This window comes from Natator depressus, chromosome 10 (genome assembly GCF_965152275.1).
Source record: "Natator depressus isolate rNatDep1 chromosome 10, rNatDep2.hap1, whole genome shotgun sequence".
Classification (NCBI taxonomy): domain Eukaryota; kingdom Metazoa; phylum Chordata; order Testudines; family Cheloniidae; genus Natator; species Natator depressus.
This window is the reverse complement of record NC_134243.1, coordinates 76,306,369-76,325,411: the sequence shown is the minus strand read 5'-3', so window position 1 is coordinate 76,325,411 and position 19,043 is coordinate 76,306,369. Positions and strand designations below refer to the sequence as shown.

The 19,043-nt window shown below is 49.7% G+C and overlaps 1 long non-coding RNA gene across 1 annotated transcript in view; it reads left to right on the top strand.

Annotated features, from left to right (window-relative positions):
* Positions 1–19,043, top strand: part of LOC141995382 (uncharacterized) — an 82,369-nt gene continuing 63,326 nt past the window's right edge. Inside the window, exons 1-2 of the long non-coding RNA XR_012641315.1 lie at positions 1–481; positions 7,590–7,736. This is a non-coding gene — a long non-coding RNA (uncharacterized LOC141995382). The remainder of the gene's footprint in view (positions 482–7,589; positions 7,737–19,043) is intronic.

Here is a 19,043-nt window from a genome sequence, read left to right as displayed (position 1 = left end):
AGACGCTGACGGGCACTCGCTGAGTTCAGGAGGGCAACAGCCCAGGCGGGATAAACTAGACTAATGCAGCGACCAGCCCTGCCCAGGCTGCATGCGTTCCTTGCAGCCCCGCCCTCCAGGAGTCAGGCGGGAAAGTCAAATCACTCGTTCCTCTCCTGCCCTGGGGGCAGGGCAGAGATGTGCTTCCCCTTCTCCAGAATGGGGGGTAGGGTCCGACCCAGGCCAGGGTCCAATCCAACACGAAGAGGTCCCTGCCCCTCCCACGTGAGCCTTGGAATTCCTCACCCCTTGGTTCCCTGATCCCTCGCCCGTCGGTGGAGGATGCGTGGCTGCTTTTGCTGCTGATTGTTCGCTGTTCACGCACCTCCGAAAAGCCCAGAGCTTCCGCTTGAACCAGACAAACTGTTGCTGTCTGTCCTTTGCCTTCTGCTTTCCCACAAGGCCCCTTCCAGCCAAGCTCCGGACACTCTTCCTTGCTCATGTAAGTTCATGTTCCCTTTTAATAAAACTCACCTCCTGGCGAGTTTCTTTTCGATGGCCCTGCTCCCGCCACCCTCCCAAGCAGGGATCCGGTTATAAAGGTAGAACTTCGCAGCTTGCGAGGATCGGCCAGGGGAAAACGGAATCCTTTCCTTTGCGTTCACCTCCGGAATAAAGCACTCTCCGAATGAACTGGGAGCAAGATGGCAAAGGGCGCAATGGCTGCCTTCTACACCAGGTCTTATGGGCAGCGTGACTGGATGGATAAATCCCTGCGCGGTAAAGAACCTGGGCCAAATTCTCTTCTCTTATGCCGCTGTAACCCAGAGCGATTTAAGGGGTGCTGGAGAACTTGGCCCTCTGGGAATGACTGCTCTGGGAAATGCTGCAGAGAGTGCTGTAGTCGGGGCGGGGAGGGAGAGGAGTCATTTTGCTGGCAGAAGTTTTTCTTAAATACATGGCTACGCGAGACGGTTTTACTCGTAAAATTTCTGCCAGCATTGCTGTGACTTTAGTGTCCATTCACACCTGGCTGCATTTCAGGGCCATGATACCAGAAACATTCCGGGGGGGGGGGGGCTGGGAGCAAAGTTGTTAGCATCTAGAACATTACAGATAATTATCATATATCCCGCAAAGTCTGCGGCGGCAAAAAGTGGAGCACAGAGACACATGAAAAGTTGAGGGTTTGGGGGAGAGCAAACAAATGTCTGGAGGGGGCAACTGCCCCCCTGACCCCACTGCAAATGATGCCCCTGCTGCCTTTGCTGGTGCAGTGTGTCCTCACAACAACAGGTTGCACTGGGCCAAAGACTCAGAGCCCTGTGGGTAGGCCTCTGTGTCCCCCTCACCGCTGTTCTGCAGGTTGCTGCCTGGGAAATTTTTGAAGTGCATTGTGGAACGCTGGGGACTGAGTGTTTAGGGTCCACTTCCCATAATTCCCTCTGTTCCATCCCATAATCTTTTCTGTGCCACTTTTTAAAAATTCTCACAGGTCCCTCTAGTCCACATGGTCATCTTCTGTTTCCTCCTGCCAAATTCCAGTCTTGCCGTCAACTCACTGGCAAAAGCATAGCTGCAGCACAGGTCAGGAGATCCGTCTTGTCTGCTTTGTGAACAGGGTGACTGATTCGTCTCTATTTGCAGAACCTCTGCCACCACCACTGTGGCCAGCCGGGCAGCCGTGAACGTGAGAACTGAGGAATGGAGGGCGACAGATGCTGCAGGCCTTCACTGACCGGATACGTGCAGTGGAGTGCTGGCTCTGGCCCGTGAAACGAGCACGGATCCTGATGCAAATACAGGCCCATCAGCAGTGGCTGCAGCACCTTTGGATGCAGAAGGCCACATTTCTGGAGCGGTGCGTTGAACCCACCGCGGTCCTCCAGTGGAGAAAAGGATAGTGATTGGAGTTGCAAGCTTCCCGAGTGAGGGTTGCTATCGGTTGGTGGGCAGGCATTTCAGTCCACTCATCCCCTACCTCTTTCCTGGAAAATCTGCGTTGAGGGCAGTCATCATCTGGGTACACACGGCCATAAAACATATCCGGCTTCACAGCATTGTGACACTGGGAAACGAGCAGGATATAACAGATGGAATTGAGGAAATGGGCTTCCGTAACGGTGCTGGGGCGATAGATGGGATCCCGATTCTGACCCCACCCACCTGAGTACATAAACAGAACTAGGCAATTTTCCATGTTTGTGCGAGCCTACGTGGATCACCGGGGACGTTTCACTGATATTAACAATAGGTGGTCGGGGGAGGCGCATGAGGAATAGGGCTGTCTTTCAAAGGAAGAGATTTTTGTAAAGAAAAATTTTAAAAAATGGGAAAGAACAGATAGAGGCTACTGGAGTGAGCATCCCCATCATGCCTGCCACACCTCCCGCCTCTCCTGGGACCTCCGGTCCTTTGTCCTCCTGCTCCTGGGAGGTATCCTGATCAGAACAGGCTGAAAAGAGAGGGACCCAGATGACATGGCCACCCCTACTGGCTCCAGCTGACTCCCCCACACCTCCTGGGATGACAGTTACCATCTGTGATACCACCTCCAAGGGGTTTTTCCTTCTAGAAGCCTTTCCAGCTAAAGGGAAAGAAAACAAAAAGTGGTGGTAAAAAGAGAGCCTGATTTAATACTTTACATTAGAAATGTTTTAACTGTTTTTCTTCTTTTCGGTGTGTTTAATAAAGCGTTAAAAAGATTTTTTTATTATATGTTGGCCAGAGTGCTAAGCAGGGTATAGTCTGCGTATTCCAAGCCTCAGACCTGGTTTGACATGGTTGAATATTACCGTAACTGGGTTATGGTAACACTTTAATCCCATATATTCCATCTAAATTAATAAAAACGGATTCCACAGCACCGCACAGTAGCAGCCACTTTGTGGGGGGGGGGGGGGCAGCACCAGATGTTTAGTTGGCCTCCTTTGTCTTCTGGTAGGACTGCTGCAGTTCCTTGCCCTTTGCTCGGCACATCCCTGTCATGCCCCAGCTTCTGCGTCTCCATTGCAATATGCAAATAAACGTCTTTATGCCTGTGGGAATTCTGCAGCTGGGCTTGCACCTCTGCTTTCCCCCACAGGCCGAGCAAATCCAAGACTTCTTTTCTGGACTAGGTAGTAGCACGAGGCTTAGCTGCGGTTTTACCTGTGGCTTTACCTGGAGGTAAACCTGTGTGCTTGCAAAGGTGGGCTAGCAGGAGGAGAGGCGTTTCCAAAACATGCTCGGTATTGTGAAGCGGGGGGGTGACCGCTATGGAGCAGAATTCAAAAATTCGACCAGAGTGGTCAGTGCCACCATGGGGACATCGGCAATGTGGGATTGTTTCCGGAGGACGGTTTGTTTCAGTACACACAATGCAGGGTCTTCACAGGCATTGCACCCCTCAGGGAGGTGGTTTAACTTGACTGACAGAACTTCAGGGTTTTGTTGGCAGGACTCAGGGTTGTGTGTGGACGCGTGCAAAGCTGTGCTGATAAGGCGTGTTTTACCAGTAAAACTTTGTCGTGTAGACCAGGCCTATGGATGCATCTGCACTGGTAGTTAAGCACAACTGCTTTTGGGTATCCACGCTGAATTGGCTGATGAACTGCTGTTCTAAGCTGTGCTCAGCTGCACATGGAACTTATCCCCTGGTTTCTGGCTTAGCTCCCAGACGCGGTGTACGTTGGGGGATTTCGCAAGGCCTTCGGTACAGCGGGGAACAGCTGTAGGAGGACCAGTTAAATCATTTTAGATAGTTTGTGTCTGTACGGGCATTAAACCAGTTCAGGCTGAAGCAGTACCGAGCCCTGCTGAAAGCAAGCCTAATTTGGCTGGCATGACGAATCGTTGGCAGAACGTTGGGAATGTTGCTCTGTGGGGTGGAGGGGGTGGGGAGTCGCTATGAGGATGCTATAGCTTGTTTGCAGCCTGTTACAGGTTTCCAGTGTGGACATCTTAGGGCACTTGCACCGGGTGCCCACACTGGTACAGGGGGAAGGTTTATGACACAACTTTGCTTAACTTGCCCAGCTCCTGTCTGCCCCGCACTATGTGGAAGTACTTGAGAAGCCTGAGGAGAAAGGAGCCTTTCCCACTCTGCAGGCAGAAGGGGAGGATATCTACCTACGGCTCTGGATGCTGACAGAGAGAACCTCCCTCGCGTGGATGCCAGTCTGTGCCCTACCACCACACGGTGACACAGCCTCTAAACAGTTTGGGACAGGGACTGTGGGTTTGCTCTGTTTGTACAGCGCCTAGCACAACAGGATCCTGCTCCATGGCTGCAGCTCCCAGGCACTGTGATTCTACAAATATTAATAATAATAAGCTGCCAACTAGAGGCCTCGCTCATGCAGTTAGCCTGCTGGCATATGACCATGTGCCAGGGCCTTCTGACCTTAAAATCTAGGAGGAGATGCCATACTGGTTTTCAAAGGAGCAGGAAAGCATGCACCCGGCTGAAAGCTCCTCTCAGCCCGGAGTAAGCTTGTGCTGCTCCCTGCTGTGATCCGTCCGCTTTTCTCCTAGGGCAGGATATCATCTTCTGGGTCAGATCCCCAGCTGGTGCGTAAATGCACTTAGTTTCATTGACTTCACAGGAGCTTATGCCGGTGTTCACCACTGTGCACCTTGTGGCTGTTGCTGGCTTTTCTCCAACTAGAAAGGCTTGTAGACATCAATGAGATTTACTTTCTCATGCCAGACTCCAAAGCCTGGCACCCTGGAAATACAGGGTCGGACCATTGCTCTGTCCAGACCAGGACCCTCCATCTAGCAAGGTCTGGCGAAGATGAACTCCCCAAATGCCACATCTAGTTTGTAGTGCAACACTAAGCATGGGCACAGAGAGAGAGAATTCCCTGGTAGTTTTCACTAGCCGGCCATCAGGCATGAACCCAAATTCCCTGCATGAAGTACACATGCTACTACAATGGAAGTTGTGTCCACGTTGCTCAGTACAAAAGCATTTATGATGATTCTGCAGTTGTTTTGCATAGGACCCTGGCTGGCGAATTCAGGCAATTAATGAAGCACCAGCTGGAGGACAGAAATTGAATTAGCCAGCCCTTCATAATCCAAGAATATATCAAACCTACCTGACAAGAAGACGGACTATTCATTACTCACTTTGGTGCCAGCCACATTGAGTCCTCCTGCAGATGTTACTCAAGAGATTGGCAAATTCTCTGTAAGCACCATAAAGTTAAACGATTCCCCCAAAAGATGGGAGTGAACTGCAGGATATGAAACACAGAGTACGTGGAACAGCATTTTTCGAGAAGACACCCATAAATTATTCCAGTGCATGGATGAGTAAATTCATGCCCCAAAGTTGGACCATTTCAAGAGATCATTTTGAAATATTCATCAGGAAATGCATTATTTGGAGCACTAATAAGCATCTGGAGGGGGATTAGAAAAATGACATCTGTGTTCAATAAGCGCTTAACTGAACTGTGGGGGGTGGGAGAATCCTGGGTTTCCAAAGTACTCTAGCAGGATAGCACAGTGCGATTAGTAACATACAAGTCAGAAAAAAGTCTCCCATGAGCCACTCATACTGCAGAATCATCCATACCTTCAGTGTATCACCAGCCCCAAGCTTTCAAAAATGACTCAGGCTGCCCAAAATCGTGAGATTGGCCTAAGAATCGTGAATGTGAGGGGTTGTATTGTTTTGTTTTAATGTAGAGTTTATTTGCCTGCTGGCTTTTGAACCTTTTAAGATTCCCATTTTCAAGCTTATCTCTGCAACCAGGATGGCTAGAAACTTACTTTTAGTTTTATTTGTTTGAAATGAAAGTGGAGGGTCTCGCACTAGGGCTTTAAGAAAAGTAACAAAGATAGCAAGACTCAGGATGAGATTGCAGGAGCTGGCAATGCTGTACCGGGCACAGTAGCCTTCCGTTAACTCTGCCCCGGGTATCATGCCCACCACACCTTTCCCCACAGGGGCCTGACTTGGTACTCACCATATGGCCCATAGATTGTTTGCGGGCCTCAGCCGTGGCTCTGACAGGTCGTGGCTCTGACAGGCCCTGTCCATGGGTAATGCCAAGGGGCTGTGTGGAAGCTGCTTACGTGCACAGCCAGGCCTTTTGAGAAAGTGATTTGTGCTTGATTTCTGGGCCTCGGAGTGTGATTATGCGAACCTTTGACAGTCAACGAGTATTATGGGGGGCTCAGTCGTCAGTCCCCTTGGGCAAATCCAGAAGTGGGGCAACTGGAGAGAATTTCTGCCAAACACACAAATGGGAAAGAACGTGGCCTGGCAACTTCCATCCGTTGGTGAGGGATCAAGGCTCACCTTCTACTAAGGGCCGCAGGGAGAGGGGCTGAAACTGGAGTGATGGGAGAGACTGGAAGAAATGAGAGGAAGAGGTTGGGGTTTCTTTCTTCTTTCATGCGACAAGCAGGCCTGAGAGTGCTAGGCCGAGCACAGGCCCTGGGCTCTGAGACTAGGAGTTTGTACAATGTCACTGGCCCATTTTATCCCTTTCTCTGGCACACAGCTCTCCAGTAGCATGGACAGTGGCTTCTAGCAACCCAGTCTCTCTCTCTCTCTCTCTCTCTCTCCATCATCTTTGTTTCATGTTTCAGGAACACGCTTTGCAGGCTGTTGTGTGGAGATGATTGCCCAGATGTGGGAGCATTTGACCGCAGATCCCTCTTCCCTCCAGAAGAGTGAAACTTGTGTCTCCTCCGGAGAAAACCCTAAGAGAAGCTTGTTATGTTGAGGGCCCATTTCGAATCCAGCCCAAGTCTCCAGTGACTGAAATCTGTTACCACCTGATAGCTGAGCATTGGAAATAGGGTGTGGCAGTTGCTAGACGTGGCCAGCGGCTGTTTCCGAAGCTATATGAGACATTTTCATTTAGGGGAGGCAGTCTGGCCGCACGCCGTCACCTTTCGAGACCTGAGCCAACCGCAGCTCAGGAAGGAAAAGATTATAAACACATGAGTTAGCAGCAGTTTGACGCAGGGCCAACAGGTGTGTCCACTGTGCGGGCGGGGTCTCTGTACCTGCACCACTTTGGTTAGAGGCTACAGAGTCCTATCACCCTGGCCACTGGGGAAAGCCATCTACGACTAACCCAAGATCAGGAATGCTGCCAGCTGTAAGGATCCCAGCTGACAAGACTCTGCAGAGTTTGGGAAAGAATCGAGACGCTGCTCTGCTTGTCAAGCTCTGAAGAGTCCGGGTGACGCACGCTGGATGTGGTTCCTCTCTGAAAAAAGATCCGAGGGGAATGTGTGTCCTGATTAGGAGTGACAGAAGGTCCCTAAAAGTGTGGGGGGCACCAGTGCCCGAACCGTGGCCCTGCCCTTGCGCTGCCCCTAGCCCCCACCCCTGCTCGCTCTTCTCCGCCCCTCCCTCCCCCATTGCTTGCCCTTACAGCCAGTAAAAAGTGATAGGGCCATGGCCTCATGAACCTCACCCCCCCCGCCCCCCCCAGTTCCAGTGCCCTGGTCCTAATGTATAGAAATGTAAATGTTATCCTGCATTTAAATATATATAACAGCAACTAAGTGGGAAAGGCTATATAAGAATCAGTAGATTTAAAAATTATACAGAGGGTTTCCCAATATTGTTGACAGTGTTTTCATTCATACATTCTCAGGCCATAAGGGACCATTGGGATCATCTACTCTGACCTCCTGGATAACACAAACCAGAGAACTTTCCTGAATGAATTCCTTTTGAACCCGAAAAACATCCCCTCTGGATTTTAAAATGTCCAGCCATGGACCATCTCCTCCAGCCTCTGGTAAGTTGTTCCAATGGCCAGTTACCCTCTCTGTTAAAAGCTGGCACCACATTTCTTGTTTGTCTATGTATGAAATGTCTGTTTGTGAAGGAATTGTACACTGGTCTCTCTTTGACACTGACTGGGAACTGTTATTCGCTGCTACAGTCAGGGTTTTACATACAGCAGCCCTGAGGTTTGACTCTGTGATAGGCTTCCTGAAAAGCCAAACCTCTGCCTTTGCTTCAACAGAGAGTTAGGCTGAGATGCAGAGGGAAGAGGAGTTAAGTATGTTCTCACAAGGTCCCCTGCCCTATTACACTTGCCTGTACTTTCCTTCTCTGCAGTCGAGATTTTACCCTCCTCGGTGCTGTAAGAAAACCTGGACAGCTCGCAGAGGCTCTGTCATTGAGTTGCAGCCTTTCTCCTCAATGCTGAGTGACAAATAGGGGCCTGGAAGGCGCCTCGCTCTCTTTGCCAGTCAGAGGCTTGGCTCTGGATACCAAGCATATGTCTGTCTTTTCTCCTGCGGCTGCTGCAACATTATTGGGTAAGGAGGAGGCGGAGTGCACCCAGCAGGGGAGGAACCGCTCTCTGGGACACGGGCAACATTTACCTTCTCGGACAAAACTTTGGCTTGTGCTGTTTACCTTCTTTTGCCATCTTTTCTTAAGTAAACTTGAGGGCAGTAAATTGTAAAGAGGCTACTCTGTGTCTTATCACTCACTGTGGGTTGTATTCATCTCCCATGATCTGTGACCTCCTGACTGCATCAGCAGTTAGCAGTAGCAGAAGGTCCTAGATCATTATTCCTTCACCGGTCTCAGGAGATTTTTCTTTTCTGCAGGGGTTTGATTGTGGAGAGCCACGCAAGACTGGCAAGTGTAAGCTTAGTAAATGACTCCATCCATTTTTCCTCATTGCCTCGGTGCCCTCTTCTACGGGAGCTTAAAATGGGCTCTTTCTTCAACTTTAAAAGCCAAATGCATTTTAAACGGGGTGCCAGGACCCACTCTAACTGACGAGAAAAATTTCCTATATAGTACTGGTGTCTCCTTTTACAGATGGAAATTGAAAAGCCTCGGATTAGTCTTTTTTCTCTCCAAACCTTTAATTTGGTATCATTCACTCCCTTCTGGAGTGCAGCTAACATAAAATAGGAGCCAGTTAGCCTTTCCTGGTGCCCTTGGGAGTATGCTCCGTATAATTCACTGAGACAATGGCTTTGTTTTATGGAGAGCCGTCAAGGGTATGTTGTCCTCAGGAGCGTTTGTGCACATTCATTGCTCCGAGGGACGGACGTCCCAACTGTAAAGCCCTGAACCCCACCTTGCCGCGTAGAACCGATAAAGATTGTTCAAAATTTTGGCAAAAATTGGAAATAAAAAAGAAGTTAAACAAAAATTTGGAGCAATTTTGCTCCCCCTTCCATGTTTTGCCCAGTGATTGGCAGTCTTCAGATATTTCAAAATGCAAATAATTTAAAATTTTTAAATTTTCCAATTACGGGGCGGGGGGGGGGCTTTTATTATTATTTTTTTAAGTCACTGACGTATTTCCCTTTTTCTCTAGCCAGCTCTGCTGCCCCCATCATGAATCTTTTGCGACGGGCCCTCCCACAGCTGGGAATTGGAGATGAATACAGCCCTTGATGTTGAAATGACATCTCAGATTTGTCCTGACTACACTGGAAAGCTTTGTGTGGTTTTACTTTCCCATAGATGGCTGGTCGAGCTTTAAGGTTTTCTATGGGCCAGGTAGAATACAAACTGATGACAGAGGATGAGCAGTCTGGATTGTGGGTATTTCCTAGGTGGTGGGGCATACTGGTGAACAGATCAAATATCAGGGCTCCCTACGCAAAGGGTTAGTGTGATTCGGTGTGGCCCCCGCACACAGGCAACGAGAGAGTTAATGTGAGTCTGAGGCCAATTAACCCATATGCCTGCCCCTGGAGAGTGGGCCAGGCCTAGTTAAGGATGCAGCCCAGCTGGGGAAGGAGCTGCATGGTGACTTTAAAGAAAGGACGTCTGGAGCAGAAGGGGCCTGTGGACAGACAGGGAAGAGCTAGAGAATAGAGAGACCAGGGGAGTCAAGGAGGGAAGGACAGGGGGAGAGTTGGCCCTGGGAGTCAGCCTGAATAGCAAAGTCTGGCCAGAGGCCGGGGAGACACAGAGCAGCCCCAGGGCTAGGGCTGCCCCTTATCCAGGTTTTACAGGATGGTCCCATTTTTGAGGTAGCAGCCCTGTGTCCAGTTATACGGGCTCAGGCTCATCCCGGACATCCGGGTTTCTTGCACCTCAGAGGTGGCAACCCCACACTGGGATGGCGCACGCTCCGGAGCCCAGATAAAAGAGCAGGATCTGGACTCCCAGGGAGGAACGGAGCCGGGGATATTCAAAGGGAGGAAAGGTCAGGCCTGAGGTGGGCAGAAGTGGGTTTTCACTTTTACTTTGGAATTTTGTTGGGGGATTCCAAGGGGATCCCTGCAAGAAGGGTGAACCTAGCAAAGCAGTGGGAGAGGCCTGCCGACAGGCCTGGGTGGTAGGAAGAAGTCCGAGGAGTTTGGTGGAGTGAACCTTGATTGTCTGTCCTGGGCTCCCTGGCCTGGAACACAGTGTAGAGGGCAGGCCTGGGTTCACCTACCAGCCACTTGTGAGGTGGCGCGAAGCCCCTGAGGCAGGAATATGGACTATGGCAAGCCCTGAGACAAGGGTGTATGGACCACTGGGCCCTGAATCAAAGACAGCAGACGTGACAGAAGGAGCGGACTCTTGGTTTAGTTGGACTTTGTTATCCTGGAAGGCGTGGGACTGAATGTGACCTGGCCGGAGAGCTGAGTCATGAGAAAAGGTGAACCAACGTAGAACCCGGGTGCCATAGGCAGGGGGCGCAGAGGAGGAGAGCCAGCTATGCTATGCCCAGGAGTGAGTCCACCCTTCCACAGTTAAATAATGGATGTTTATGGAGTTCAGCTTTGGGATGCACAACTGCTGCTGGCAGTAGCATCCAGTTGAGAGGGATAGTAGCAATGGGGATGTTATTTATGAGGGGGGCAACGTGGTGTCGTGACTAGAGCACCGGACTGGGACTCAGAGCTGGGTCTATTCCCAGCTCTGGCATTGGCCTGCTGGGTGACCTTGGCAAGTCATTTCACATCCCCGTACCTCAGTTTCCCCATGTGTAAAAGAGGGATAACGATGCTGACCTCTTTTGTACAACAATTTGAGATCAACTGATGAAAAGCGCTAGAGAAGAGCGTAGAGAGACAAGGTGGGTGAGGTAATATCTGTTATGGGACCAACTGCTGTTGGTGAGAGACAAGCTTTTGAGCCAAGCAGAGCTCTTTGTCAGGTCTGGGAGCTGTGTGTGGCTTGAAAGCTTGTCTCTCACACCAATGGAAGTTGGTCCAATAACAGATGTTACCTCATCCACCTTGTCTCTCTAATATCCTGGGACTGGCATGACGACTGCACTGCACAGATAAGAGCTTGGCATTATTATTTTTATTTATTGTTTGTATTACGGTAGCACCTAGGAACCAAATGCCTGGACAAGGCCCCATTGCGCTCGGCATTTGCAATGATGATAATTCCATGTATTTATAAGGCACACGCCACTGCAGTACCTGGTATTACTAAGGTGGTACATGTTTTATTCATCTCTCTGCTTCTTCTCTACAAGAATAGAAGGGTCTCTTTTTAAAGTTTTACTTTTATGGCGCATTCGATACAAATCAGACCTTACCCCTAATTATGTTGCTACTGCAGAAGGGGAGGTTATGGGACATCAGAGTGGGTTGCAGAAGGGACTGTGCTCTGCATCGGAACAGCTTAGACAACAGCAAAACAAGTCCTGCTTTATGCCAATCCTCAGATATCGCCTCTCCACCTCAGGCCTTGATTCAGCAAAGCACCTAAGCAGGCAGGCAAGGCCCACAGATTTCAGTAGCTTGCTGAATTAAGGTCTTAGATTTGTTGTTCTCCACCCTTTGCCTTCCTCTCAAAGCAGAATTATGTTGTGTAAGATCCAAAATAAAAAGAACATCAGAAATCTGGAGAGGCCATGGGGTTCCCCAGGCTGTGGCTGGTGTATAATATACTATATCCTGTGGGGATGAAACATAGTGTAGCGGGACAATTACCCTGCTCCTGAAAAACAAGGAGAAAAGGTAGGCTGATTGGGAAGGCAGCCACGGCTGGGGCCACGCCCAAGTAGGAGACAGCTGGCCCTATAAAAGGGCTGTGAGCCAGGAGCTGAGTCAGTCTCTCTCTAGCTTTGTAGAGAGATGGGCCTAGCTGCCTAAAGGAGCAAAGGGTACTGTGGACTGAGCAGTGCTGGGGCAGGCTGAGCTGGGGAGCTCAGGCCTGGTGACCTCCCAGGCTGCAGCCTGATGGGAAGGCCTGGAGAGGTACTGGGCTGCAGGGAAAGGCAGCAGGTCCAACTCCCCCTTGCCAATGATGAGTGGCCATTACACTGCAGTCTGCCCCAGTGAACAGGGGCTAGATGATGACTGGCAGTAGCCACTGAGATGAGGTGGGCTTAGAGGGTTGGGGGTTCCCCTGGGAGGGGAAACCCAGAGTAATGGGGTACTGCTGGGGCAGAACTCCAGGTAAGAGGCACTGGGGTCTGGGAGGGACACGGGGGCCTGAGGCAGGTGAGCCACCGGCCAGCAGAGGGCGCTCTGAGCTGGAATCGAGCTAATTCCCAGGACAACCAGCAGGAGGCGCCGCACCAGTGAGTCTCACTTCGCTACACATACCTTGAGCTGGTTAGGCTCTGGAAGATGTAGACAGAAAGAGGAATTAATTGGGAAAACATTCAGTGAATCCCATTATAAGCAGCAAAAGCTGGGGAAAATATAACTCAGATACTTAAACTTTTGAATCTGAATCAGGTTCTTCCTTTAAATCAACTAACTGGGGCTTCTTTTAGTCATTCATCAACATCTACTCCAGGAAGAAGGCTGTTTCCTTTCTCATCTGTAATGGAAATTCGACTCTGCAGCGACAAGCTGATAGGCGTGGGTGGAGATAAGGAGTTGGCTCAACTAAAAGTGATCACGGCCTCCTCTCCTTGGCTACTTAGCTGTTTCTTTAAAAGCTCAGAGAATTCCACTTCATTTGACGTGACTTGAGTGTGGAGTTCCAGCTAATTGTTGCTGCTTCCTTCTGACGCTGGTGCTGCCTCCACCAAGGGGCTGCTTGTGTGAGTAAAGACGGTGATCAGTAAAGATTTTGAGACTGGGCTAAAATGCAGTCCCCTCTGGGGTGGAGCGCACAAGGCGAGGGTGAGACCGCCATCTACTCCTCACTGAAAGTGCCAGGGGACATACCTGGGTAGAGAGGAGTGCCCTTTGCCCGGGCCCCTGAGTTTTCATCCAAAAAAGTCCAATTCTGAAGCCAGAGATACTGGTCTCTGAGCTGGTCTCTGTCTTTAACTTGGCTTTAACCTCTTAATGGGCTCTAACTTGAGAGGTGTAGAGTGCCTGTGTGACACAGAGAGAGCATGTGCTTTGCTCGCCCCTGTGTGCGTGTAACTCTCTCAGGCGTGCCCTCTCAGGAGGAGCGTGTACACATGGCCTAACTTGGATTTAAAGAAGGGAGATAGGCCCAGAGCCTGAGCAAAGGCTGCTGGTCTGCACGCTTCTCTATCTCTTTTCAGGTTTCAAAGTAGCAGCCGTGTTGGTCTGTATTCGCAAAAAGAAAAGGAGGACTTGTGGCACCTTAGAGACTAACCAATTTATTTGAGCATAAGCTTTCGTGAGCTACAGCTCACTTTGCAGGTTCTCTTTCTAAGTCATTTTCTCCATTGTTTGTTTGCTTGGGGGTTGTTTAGTGTGGGAGACCTTGACGCACGACGGAAGAAGCCTATGAAACCAATTTAACTGGGCTTCTGCAGCTGTTGGGCAGCGTTCCACAGGCCCTGGATGTAATGGTGAAATAAATAGATGGTACCGGAGAGATCCAGAAGCTTTGACACACTCAGCTCAGGGCAATGGGTCGAGCAAAATAACATTCCCATTCTCGCTCAGCAGATCAGACATCACCGGTGGCCATTCTCACCCCCATCAGCCATAATAATATCAATGGGGACAAACTGCTAGTGAGGCATTGGTGGAATAATGTGCAGTGATGACATGGTTTTGTGTCCAAGCTCTGTGAGCCTTTCCAATGGGAATGTACGTTCTCAGTGGCCACAGACAAAGCTCAGGAGGTTGAATTGTTTATAAATCTAAAATTACTCGGCTTCACTTGCAAGATTATGGGCTGAGGATCCAAATTCGCTTGCCGCTAACTGAGAAAACATTAGTTTGTTTAGATGTGGCGATGGCTCCCTGGCCCCAGCCCCACTGGATCGTTCCAGGCATTCCCTGCTCTGGTTTGTTGATTGCCAAGGATCTTAAATCATGGTCGCCGGCTCTGTTGTCACTGCAAAGGGGTGGTCGTTGTGTAGTCGCTTGCACTCTTCCCCCTGAGCCAGCGCCCCAGCATGACGTCACAAGGCCACTTTGTTGGTGGAGGTAGCAGCTCTCAAGTCGCATAAGACAAAAACCTGGCCACCAAGGGGCATCAGAGACCCCAGGCTGCTTTTCACACAGAAAAAGGAGATGTTAGCCCCCCACCCATGCACTGGCTAAATTTCCCCTCAGCTAGTGCTTAAAATACTCCCTTCAACCTCTGGTGGTTAGGATGTTCTTCACTTCAAGTTTGCACTGTTGTGTACTGTTTCTGTGCACTGTTAACCAGCGGACGTCTCTCACCCCAGAGTAGGCTGCATTTCAAGAGGGGTGCGAAATGGTCTGTGTACGCCTCCCGGGTTTTTCTTTGCAGTGCTCCAGTGTTGTGATGCACGTGGGGTGGGCTAAGACAGGAGCAGGGCAGGCAAAGAGGAGGGGGGCTTGGGTACAGATATTGATATAAGCACCTGGAGGGATAGATTTTTACACCTGGAATGTCCTTGGAACAAGCCAGCATTGCTCACTGTGCAAACTGACTTTCAGACCAGAGCTGTCAATTGGCCTGGTTTGAGCTCTTTTAATAAGCAGCTGTTAGTTCTTATTAAATTACACGTCCCCAGATGTGTGCTGCTTATCTAAGCACATTGCAATGAATTGGTACTGCAATGTGATTAACACGCTCACAAAATGCTCTTCTGTTGTTCTGCCCCTGAAATACTGACATCTGTGCTGGGCATTCCCCAGGGACTTTGCTAACATCGTTCCTCTGTGCTATGCCCTCGCTGTCACAGCAAAGGCACTTCAACCGATGAGCCCTTTCCCAGTTCCCTTTCTTTCTCAGACCTGTGCAGGTGCTGGTCTCTGTCTGGTCATGTCTGGGCATGGGAATGCGCACACAGCCATAAATCAAATTGCCCAAGGAAGGCTTTGGTCCTCAAGTCCAATGTCAAATTGAAAGCAGGATTTTTAAATGCCACTTATGTGAATCCAAAAGCGTCACTCTGGTTTTTTTCTCTGGGTGTAAAATTCAGCTCTCCCATGCAAAGAGCATGGAGATTGTCCAGAGGCATGGGCTGGTGCCAGCTACACTGCACTAGCTCATGGGCGATAGACAAGTTTCCATTGAAAAAAATAGGTTTTTCCATTGTGTGGTTTATTTCGAGACTGAATCGCTCTGGCTACTCCTGGATCAGCCTCAGAGCATGAGTCTGATCCGAACAGTTCTTACTTAGACAAAAGATCCTTTGAGATCGAGCGGCGTTTCAACTAAGGAAGGGCTGCAGGATTGGGCCCCGTAGGTGTCCAGAATGTTATGGGGCTGTGGGTTAGATGCTTAGAGAAATCGGTGGGACAGACAAAGCACAACACCCCAGAAATGTTCCCTGGTTGCCCACATGCGAAAGGACCCTACAGCCAGAGCGAACCTGGTTAGCCAGCCTCTTGTGATGTGATAACAATGACCGACTCCCAGCCATGGGCCTTTCCAGTCTTTCCTTTCTCCCTTCTAGCCTATCGCTGCTCAATGCAAGGTGGTGGGTCCTGATTCCCAGCCACAGTCTGACCCCTTTCTGCTTCCGGAACAGTGTAACGGGCCCAGAAAGCAGCAGGATTCCCCCCAGCACAGGAGAACTCTCTGAGTGAGATATGGCAGATTATACCACCTTCCTCTTGCAGCCCCCGAGATGGGGAATGCGGGGACGGGGGGCTGTCAGAGACAAGGGAGTAGTGTGATCAGTCACTCTGCACTCCAGCTGTGCTGAGCTGCGAAGCCACAGCCTATAGGTGGCTGTGGGAAGCTGCCATAAATTAGAGATTGCTCTAATTGAGAGTGGGGGCTCTGATATAAAGACACCATAGGCCCCTCCCTTTTGGGCTGAGCTTCCCTGGAGATGTTCCAATCAGAATCTGGCCCATTATTGTCAGAAAAGGCAATCCTACTTTAAATGGCCCCATTGATGGGGTCCCATTGCTTCCCTTGGGTGTCATCTGCACTGTGTTGACTGGTAATAGGTCTCACCGTTGGACAGAAAAGGGTGCTAGGAAGAGAAGTGCCCTGTCCTACGCGGTTTTCCCTGGGTATAGCGTCCTGCAGACGTAGCCAGTGGAAGTCTTTGATCTTTATTTTATCTGAAGTTTTCTATTTATTTCTGGAAAGGGAAAAACCTGTTTTCACTCTTCTTTTCAGCTGCCCCTCCAGGCAATGGCACAGGGGCAGTGCCTGTTTGATCACTTAGAGCTTCCGCTTTCTCCGCAGGACCCAGAAGCTGTGTGCGAACAAAGAGCTCGACAAGGTGGCTATTTTCAAACCAAAACCATAAATATTTTTGGAAAATTTTTACCAAAACGATCCATTTTCATTGGGTAATAACCCTCCTCCACCCCCTATGTGTTCATAGTAGGCCCAGGCAAACATCTTTCCTGCAGTATCAAGGATTCGAGATTGTGACAGGGTCTGCCCAAGACACCCTCACCTTGTGAGCGGCTGTTGGGAATTAAGTGGGTTCTCATGGATATGAGGGAGGTTAGGTTGGGTGGGGTTGGGGGTAGGTTCTCTGGGTATTTAGTGTGTGGGCTGTATCGTCCTGAGGGTGAAATGAAAAAGAGGGATGGGAAGGTTTGAGCTGAATTTCTTAATTTGTTTTTCATGAAGCCCAACCTCCGGTAGCCGGGGGCGAATTTGAACTTTGCACCCTGTGTTTACGGAGTACGCTGGGAATAGTACCCACTAAGCCTAAGTTAATTGTATCCAGTTTGCAAATTAATTCCAATTCACCAGTCTCTCGTTGGAGTCTGTTTTTGAAGTTTTTTTTAGGCTTGAGTAAAGACTGGGAGTAGATGTGTCATTACACAAAGTAAAACTATTTCCCCATGTTTATTTCCCCCCTCCTACTGTTCCTCAGACGTTCTTGTCAACTGCTGGAAATGGCCCACCTTGATTATCACTACAAAAGGTTCCTTTCCCGCCCCCCCCCCCCCCGCTCTCTTGCTGGTAATAGCTCACTTTACCTGATCACTCTCGTTACAGTGTGTATGGTAACACCCATTGTTTCATGTTCTCTGTGTATATAAAATCTCCCCACTGTATTTTCCACTGCATGCATCCGATGAAGTGAGCTGTAGCTCACGAAAGCTTATGCTGAAATAAATTGGTTAGTCTCTAAGGTGCCACACGTCCTCCTTTTCTTCGTTCAGCTCTGTGGCTTGAGCAAAAGCACACTTGGGCCCTTCGCTTTTAAATCTCTGTGACCCAGTACCAGTAGAGCTTTAGACATGCTCCAGCCCAGTGGTTCTCAAGCTTTTGTATTGCTAACCCCTTTCACACAGCAAGCCTCTGAGTCCGACCCCCTCCCCCCATAAATTAAAAATACATTTTTTTAATATTTAACACTATTATAAACGCTGGAGGCAAAGTGGGGCTTGGGGGGTGGAGGTTGACAGCTCACGACGCCCGTGTAAGAACCTTGTGACCCCCCCCCGAGGGCTCACAACCCCTGTGAATCACCATCGTTACTGGGCAGTGTAACTAACCAGTGCACACGAATGGCTTCCCACGGCTGGAAGCAAAAACTCTGACTCTGAAGGAGTGTAAAGGAACCTATTGTCAAGAAGAATTACAGATATATAAAGGAGCCTTGGACGTCTAATATTTTTCATATGGGGCAATCCCTAAGGGAGGCGGGGTAGGGAGAGGGAAAGCACTTTGAAGCTGTGCAGCAGACTGATACTCTACGTTATACCTTCATGTTTCATTCCGAAATTGTTCTGCTATAAGTTCCCCTTTATGGTTCTCTTGAGCCCTGGGATGAATGGGGCCCTGTAGCCTCGCTGTGCGGTCTGGGGCCTGCAGGTAGTGATTTATTTTCATTCTCACAGGGTTAGTGAGGGCGGTAGGGGGTGGGGGTTGCAATGGGAGAACAATATTGGTCATGAATCAAGACTGGTTAAAGAAAACTGCAAAGCCAGTATAAAGAGAGATGTAGGATTCGGAGCCTCTCGGCAGCGTCATCTGGATTGAATAAGGAATGAGCCCACGTGACACACCAGCTATTGCAAAGGCACTAGCTGTGCTGGCCCCTCCTCTTGGTACAAATGACAAATACACAGGATGGCCTGAGGGAAGGTTTGAAACACTTGAACTGGGCTTCCCTGAACAACTTCCAAGTCCCTTTCACAAAGCTGGAGGGCTACCCCCTCGCATTCCGACAGCCAGGGGGCAGACAGCCAGGGGGCAGGGCTCAGCATCACTGTTCTGCCCTAGGTCTCTGCGAGATTGGAAGGACAATAGCCATTGAGATTTCAGGGGGAAATAGCTGTCTCAATTGCCCAACCCCTGCTTACCACAAAATTGCAAAGCCCTGCAAATATGTCACCGCGTATAGGTAAGTCGTTCATCAGAAGGTTTAGAGCTGTGAAATCTCCATGGAGCTTCCGGGATCTGCTAGTTTTCCAAAGCTTCTCGTTCATTTTTCTAGCCTGAGCAGATCCCTGGGTTGCACTTTCAGAGCCAAGAGCCTATTTCGATTTCTGATTTTTTGGGGCGAGGGGGAGTTATATAATCCTCTGAATGTGCTGCATAATGCTGGCCATGAAAATCATCCCATTCTAGGCAGATGTATAGCTAGGAGGACTTGGGAGTAGATACGCATATCAACTGTATGGTCTGCCACTGGGGGCCAATCCTGCAAGGTGCTGAGTGCCTTCTGCTCCCACTAAAGCAGACAGGAACTGAGGGCACTCAGCACACTTCAGGATTGGACCCTGGGCCCTCCCCTAATAACAATGAATTGCTTTCTAAGGAGCCAGAGAACCAGATCTAATGCCTGAAGAGAACCAGAAGCTTAAGGATCAAAAAGGTGTTCTGTAACTGA